This window comes from Schistocerca gregaria, chromosome 5, assembly GCF_023897955.1.
Source record: "Schistocerca gregaria isolate iqSchGreg1 chromosome 5, iqSchGreg1.2, whole genome shotgun sequence".
NCBI lineage: Eukaryota > Metazoa > Arthropoda > Insecta > Orthoptera > Acrididae > Schistocerca > Schistocerca gregaria.
This window is the reverse complement of record NC_064924.1, coordinates 63,251,313-63,259,448: the sequence shown is the minus strand read 5'-3', so window position 1 is coordinate 63,259,448 and position 8,136 is coordinate 63,251,313. Positions and strand designations below refer to the sequence as shown.

General features: G+C 41.4%; 1 pseudogene; it reads left to right on the top strand.

Annotated features, from left to right (window-relative positions):
* The first annotated feature begins 6,801 nt into the window (after window positions 1-6,801).
* LOC126274583 (5S ribosomal RNA) lies at window positions 6,802-6,919 on the top strand (annotated as a pseudogene).
* Window positions 6,920-8,136: the final 1,217 nt, after the last annotated feature.

Sequence of the window (8,136 nt, the reverse complement as noted above, 5' to 3'; positions counted from 1 at the left end):
ATAATTCCTTGGTATTGGATCGTCTTTCGCTTAGGTCTATGCGATGTACTATGCTATATGCCAAATAAATAAATTTGCTTTTTGGGTAACTAACTATAAGTTACGTACAGATGATATAAAATGTGGACTGGCATCAATAAGAAAAACGTATCTGAAAAAGAGAAATTGTTAACACTGATCTTTCTTTTGGGAGGGGAGAACTCCGTCTTCAGACTTGTTCGATGAGGAGCCCCACGAGTTCTTCCCCATTACCAACCTCTTCATCTCAATGTGACAACTAAGCCAAAACCCTCGATTACACACTGAAGAGCCACAGAAACGGGTACACCTGGCTAATTATTGTGTAGGGTCCCCGTGAGCACGCAGAAGAGTCGCAACACGATGAGGCATGGGCTCGTCTAATGTCTGAAGTAGTGCTGGAGGGAACTGACACCTTGAATCCAGCAGGGCTGGCCATAAATCAGCAAGAGCTCGAGGGAATGGAGATCTATTCTGAACAGCACGTTGCAAGGCGTTCCAGATAAGCTCATTAATGTTCATGTCTCGCGAATGCTGGCGAGTGAAAGCGGGGGGTGTCACATTGTCCTGCTGGAATTGTCCAAGACCGTCGGAATGCACAATGGATATGAATGAATGCAGGCGATCAGATGGGATGCTTATGTACGTGTCACCTGTCAAGAGTAGTATCTAGACGTATCAGGGCTCCCATATCACTCCAACTGCACGCGCCCCACACCATTACAGAGCCTCCGCCAACTTGAACAGTCCCCTGGTGACATACAGTGTACATAGATTCATGAGGTTGTCTCCATACCCGTACACGTCCATCCACTCGATACAATTTAAAACGAGACTCGTCAGACCAGGCAACATGTTTCCAGCCATCAACAGTCCAATGTCGGTGTTGACGTACCCAGGTGTGGCATAAAGCTTTCTGTCGTGCTCTCACTAACTGTACACCAGTAGGCCTTCGGGTCCCACAGCCCATATCGATGATGTTTCGTCGAATGGTTCGCACTCTGACACAAGTTGATGGCCCAACACAGAAATCTGCAGTAAATTGTGGAAGAATTGCATTTCTGTCACGTTGAACAATTCTCTTCAGTGGTCGTTGGTCCCATTCTTGCAGGATCTTTTCCCGGCCGGAGCGATGTCGGGGATTTGATGTTTTACCGGATTTCTGATATTCACGCCACACTCGCGAAATTGTCATAAGGGAAATCTCTACTTCATCGCTACCTCCAAGATGCTGTGTCCCATCGCTCGTGCGCCGACTGTAACACCACGTTCAAATTCACTTAAATCTTGATAAACTGCCATTTTGGCAGCAGTAACCGATTTGAAAACCGCGCTATCCACTTGCTGTCTTATACAGGTGTTGCCGACCGCAGCGCCGTATTCTGCCAGTTTACATATATCCGTATTTGAATACGTATACCTGAACCAGTTTCTTTGCCACATCGATGTATGTTGGATATATTCCAATCTCTGTCAGTCACCGACAGTTTTTGCCCTCTACGCCTGCCTAAAGTACAGTGGAACCTATTACTCGATGTCTTAACACATGTCGTCTCATCCTGTTCCTTTTGTTGCCAATGTCCATCATATGTCTCACTCTCATCACCGATCCTGCAGAGAACCTCCTCATTTCTAACCAACCGGATATAAATTTAAGCTTTTCGAAGTCTTTTTTATTTCGTTATTTTCAGAATCCTTTTCTTCCTTGGAAACAATCATTTTTTAATGGAAACGGCTGTACACTTTTATTCATTCTCTAACGATTTCGATAGTGGCTATCATCTTTACACGCGATAATAATGTAAGTCAACTGGTCAAAAAACACCTCTGCTAAATTGTTTGACCAATTGATGGATATTATTAGTGCGTGTGAAGATGGTAGCCACAACCGAAATCGGTAGAGAATAAATAAAATTGTACAGTTGTTGGCATACAAAATTTTTTTTCAATATTTCTCGGATTTAGATAACCACTTGAAGAAAGTTTTTCTTCGTTGTTCGCTGATAGAATGCACGTGTTAGTTTTGTACGAACATCGTCGCAAGTTATTGCACTTTGTAGCAAGACCTGACGCAAGTGAACCACTTTGGTGTGTAAAGTTGTCAGACACATTTTGTTTGCAGCTGTGCACGAATCAAACGCTTTCCTGACAAAATCGTAACATCCTGTTTTTCTAACAGTGGAGAACAATGAACACGGCGTGAGTTGTTCCCTCCTTCCACGAGGCTGAAGAACGTTCGCCGCCGCCTGTTCAGAGACCGCGACGTAATCACCCCAAGGTCGGCGGGAAAAACGTTTTATTGCCGGACCCTTGTCACCCTGATTCTATACAACGTTCACAAAAAGTTTTATTGGGTCTCCAGGCTCACTTTGGGCCACGATGTAGCTTTAATGAGCCCCTGCTCCCGCACTGCTACATCCTGGGCACTGCCCACCCGTGTCCAGAAAACTGCTGAGCCCACCACTGTAGTGATAACGGCAGACTCCGTCCACTGTCACCACGTATCAGGCCACTTCATAACTTTACAAACAGCAGAATGGGGATCACTGTTACAAAGAGGGAGGGACAATAATTTCACAAACGCGTTCACCAAAGTGTCCACGTAAACAGCACACTATTGACAAATCCAACCAAGTCCATAGCCTTATCTTCACCGAAATACCCTGTTGTCGTTGTTGTGGTCTTCAGTCCTGAGACTGGTTTGATGCAGCTCTCCATGCTACTCTATCCTCTGCAAGCTTCTTCATCTCCCAGTACCTACTGCAGCCTACATCCTTCTGAATCTGCTTAGTGTATTCATCTCTTGGTCTCCCTCTACAATTTTTACCCTCCACGCTGCCCTCCAGTACCAAATTGGTGATCCCTTGATGCCTCAGAATATGTCCTACCAACCGATCCCTTCTTCTAGTCAATTTGTGCTACAAACTCCTCTTCTCACCAATTCTATTCAATACTTCATCATTAGTTATGTGATCTACCCATCTAATCTTCAGCATTCTTCTGCAGCACCACATTTCGAAAGCTTCTATTCTCTTCTTGTCTAAACTATTTATCGTCGATGCTTCACTTCCATACATGCCTACACTCCATACAGATACTTTCAGAAACGACTTCCTGACACTTAAATCAATACTCGATGTTAACAAATTTCTCTTCTTCGGAAACTCTTTCCTTGTCATTGCCAGTCTACATTTTATATCCTCTCTACTTCGACCATCATCACTTATTTTGCTCCCCAAATATCAACACTCCTCTACTACTTTAAGTGTGTCATTTCCCAATCTAATTCCCTCAGCATGACACGAGTTACTCCGACTACATTCCATTATCCTCGTTTTGCTTTTCTTGATGTTCATCTTATATCCTCATTTCAAGACACAGTCCATTCCATTCAACTGCTCTTCCAAGGCCTTTGCTGTCTCTGATAGAATTACAATATCATCAGCGAACCTCAAAGTTTTTATTTCTTCTCCATGGGTTTTAATACCTACTCCGAATTTTTCTTTTGTTTCCTTTACTGCTTGCTCAATATACAGATTGAATAACATCGGGGAGAGGCTACAACCCTGTCTCACTCCCTTCCCAACCACTGCTTCCCTTTCATGTCCCTCGACTCTTATAACTGCCATTAGTTTCTGTACAAATTGTAAATAGCCTTTCGCTCCCTGTATTTTATCCCTGACACCTTCAGAATTTGAAAGAGAGTATTCCTCCAGTCAACGAGATACCCTAAAGCCCGTTTTACACGAACTACTTTCTGGTCAAAATCGACTGTGCGTCTTGGGTGCGTGTCACGTCTTGCGTGTAAATCATCAGCCATCCATGTCGCGAGTGGATACTCGACGACAATGATCAACTGGCTGTACCGAGTGTGGAATTCTAAAATCTTGAGTACGCCGAGGAACGCGCATGCGCAGGAAACAGGGGATTGTACCGTCGGCTCCCGAAATAGGAAGTTAACCTATTCTTTCCCAGCTCTCTCCTAGTCTAGTAATCCATTTTGAACTTTTGTCTCTTCCTAATGTTTATGCTGTTGGTTGCTTGATTTTTCTCGACACTCTGCAAAGGTTGCACGAGGGCCTTGTATTTTCCCTGAAAGTTTTCTCCCGCAACAGACACGAAATTATCTGAAAGTTAAAAACCTTGACAAAGAAAAGATGTACATTATTTACAAGCAAAACGTATATATAGACATTTATTAATGAAAAGTTTTTCAGCAGTGAAAAAGCCACATCTGTTTTACAACAAAAATAATATTCGATATTGTTTGACACTTGGAAAGAAAGAAGAATGGAAATTGACTATAATATGCCCAATATACCAGAAGGGAAGCAAAATGGAATGCGGTAGCTACAGAGGAATCAGCTTGTTGAATGTAACGTATTAGGTGCAGTCCATCATTATCCTCAGAAAATTGGAAAGAAAACAATACACAAATGACAAAGTAAAGAGGCGCTATTTACTGATTTCTAAATACGGTACCGTTTAACGTAATTTTGTCACATAAATAAATGATTGGAAACCATAGCTGTTATGGGAAATAAATTGTTGATAGTGTACAAAAACCAGTCACAGATTGGTTTTGGTTACTTTATTCAAAAAAGTACCGTTACTGGTTTCAGATTTATACAACTGCTCTCATGCTTCTGTCAAAACATATGATGCACTGGTTTACTGGTGAGTTCACTAGGATAAACTACAATTCACAATTATATGTGTAATAATCATGGTTGCGCAGCCGGTCGTTGTGGCCGAGTGGTTCTAGGCGCTTCAGTTCGGAACCGCGCTGCTGCTACGGTCGCAGGTTCGAATTCTGCCTCGGGCATGGATGTGTGTAATGTCCTTAGGTTAGTTAAGTTTAAGCAGTTCTAAGTCTAGGGGACTTATGACCACAGATGTTAAATCCCATAGTGCTTAGAGCCATTTGAACCATTTGATGGCTACTCTACAAACGCTTGTTAGAATATAACTTACATGAAATTGTTTTCACAGTTTTTCCCAACGAATCATAGTCGCAGTGTTGTCTGTATTATCACCATCACATACCCTCAGTTAGCATTACCAAACACTCGCATTTGGTCGCAAAACGAATTTCAATGCACACCACACGTTTTGACTCACAACATATGACCACAAATGCAAAGTTTACAAAGTACTCGAATGTCAAGGAGACTGCGATAAAGTTATACAATATGGGATTTTGGAAAAGGAGCGTATATTACTATTATGTTAAACTGAAAAAGTATTTTACATTAAATGTTGGACATTATATGCGGATAGATAAACGGGATTTTGCGAAGTACAGTGTTTTAAGCTTATTTTACAAAACGATTAGATACAAGTATGGATAAAACACACACTACACTAGTGTAATATTATACAATATTGTACAATATTTCACAATATTGTACAATATTGTAGAGTATTTCATCAACGTTGCATGTGTTCCATTCATAATGAATAAAATATTCTACAAGGAAATGACGGAACATTCAATCAATGTAAAAACGGATAAGAGAGTATGTAAAATGCCGTATGTGCTGCCTGAACGGTGATGATAACTGAAGATTAAAATTTATTCATATTTAGTGCCATAAATGACACTGACTATTGTAGATTCATACCACATTATAAGATCTGCAAATAGATGTAGAAACATTATATTATTATGGTTATCATCATTGTTAATTCCCCCTTAAGGAGAGTGATAGAACACAATCAATTTTCATGGCTTTTTTCCGTCTCTTTCTCTTTTCTTCCCAGAAACCTCTCATAGATTCACTGTGTTTCTTCTTCCTCTGTTCTGTCCACTTCTTTCCTGTTTCCTTCTCTTTGGGCGTTTCGTGAAATTTCTGTTTTCTGGTTTCTTTCTATATTTTTCGCTGTCTGTCATGTCTTCTGTGGAGATGGTTAATTTCTTGAGGTCTTCCACGATTTCCTTTAGCCAACTGGTATTCACTGTATTAGTTGATAGTACGTTAAAAATCTTGTTTGTTAGTCTGTTTCCATTCATTCTATGTATGTGCCCGAAGAACGTTGCCCTCCATTTCCTGATATTGTTTCTAATCGTCTCTGTCTGTTCCTACAGATCTTTTATCGGTCTCTTTATCCAGATCTCACCTTTCTGAACAGATCCGTACATCTTTGCCATTATTTCCCTCTCTTTTTCTTCGGCCCCTTTGATATTCGTCCTTCCCTTGATTATTATTGCTTCTGGCAAGCCCTTGGTAAGACCACTGTACTATACTGCCTTAATTTCGCTTTGACGGTAATACTTCTGCTTTTATAATGGTTTCATGTAATTCTGTATGCTTCTTGTAGTTTTGTGACCCTTTCTTCATTGGATGTCGTGTTCAGTCCTGCCAGGTATTTGAAACTTTCTACATGTGTTATCTTTCCATACTTTGTTACCAGAGCGTGTCTATCTGTGGATTTTGTTTCCATATAATGCGTTTTTCATGTGAGATTTGTATTCCGTACTTGTCTGAAATTTCGTGTATAGCCAGGAGAGATTCTTTGGCTTCCTTTCCGTTATTTGTCATGATGGCTACATCATAAGCAAAGGCAAGACATTTCTTGTTGACGGTTCTATCCTTGTGTCTCACCATCCTTACCCCATTGACTCCTTCGTCCCATGTCCTGATTATTTTCTCCAAAGTAGAGTTAAATAGAATGGGTGACAGGCCGACTACCTGTCTCACTCCTTTCTTGATTTCGAATGGTTCCGAGATCTCTCCCATAAACTTCACTTTGGAATTTGTATTTGTTAGCGTTTCCTGAATTGCCAACTGCCTTGACGCAGTGGTAACACCGGTTCCCGTCAGATCTCCGAAGTTAAGCGCTGTCGGACTGGGATAGCACTTGGATGGGTGACCATCCGGTCTGCCGAGTGCTGTTGGCAAGCGGGGTGCACTCATCCCTTGTGAGGGAAACTGAGGAGCTACTTGACTGAGAAGTAGCGGCTCCGGTCTCGGAAACTGACATACGGCCGGGAGAGCGGTGTGCTGACCACATGCCCCTTCATATCCGCATCCAGTGACGCCTGTGGGCTGAGGATGACACGGCGGCCGGTCGGTACCATTGGGCCTTCATCGCCTGTTCGGGAGGAGTTAACTTTGAGTTAACGTTTCCTGAGTAAGCGTTCTGGTCTTGTTGTCCACATTCATTTCTTACAGTGTGTTATAGAGCGTTTATCTATGGAGTCGTAGGCGTTCTTCATCTCGACAAATGATATTGTGGTGTTCCTGTACTTTCTTTTTGTCAGTATTGTTCTCAGGCATCAGACCTATTCACTGCATGATCTTCCCTTTCTAAAACCTCCTTTGTATTCTCGTATCTGTCGATTTGTCTGAGGTTCTAGCCGATTTAACAGGGATTTAGACAGAATTTTGTCTGTCACAGGCAGTAGTTATTAGGGTGTATTTTATCTCTTTTCTTGTGGACGGGATATATTAGCGCCGCCTTTCATTTTTCTGGTACCTTTTTTGTTTCCCAAATGTTTTCGATGATTCTGTGTATTTTGAGTGCAACGTTTTCTTGGTCTAATTTGCAGATTCCCATAATCAGTGCATCTTCTCCAAGTGCTCTGTTATTTTTCAGTATTTTTATTATTAGCACGATCTCCCACTATATTGGGGGTTTGAAACTGACTTTAATTGCAGACTCTACATCAGTTTCAAAGTTTCACGGTTTAGTAGTGTGTCGAAGTACTGCGTTAATATTTCAGAGTTCTTTTTGGGAATTGTCTCCAGTGTTCCGTCTTGTCTTTTGAAGCATAAGCTCGGTGGTTCATTTCCTGTCATATTTTATCTGAATGTTCTGTAAAAATTTCGTTTGTTGTTTTGTTGAAGTCCTCTTCTAGCTCTTTCAGTCTGTTGTTTTCGTAATCTCTTTTTTTCTACGGATTTTTTTCAAAGTGGTCTTCTCTATCCGGTTGAATTCTTCCCGTTTCTCGGATGTTCTGTGACTCTTAAATTTTTTCCAAGCTTGTATTGTGTCTTCTACGTCTCCCTCATATGTAATGTTCGACCATGTGCGTTTCCTTTTTCTCGTTCGTTGACTTAGTTCTATCAGTTCCTTCTTTTTTTTCAGACTGCTCTGTCCAGTTGTTACTGTCGA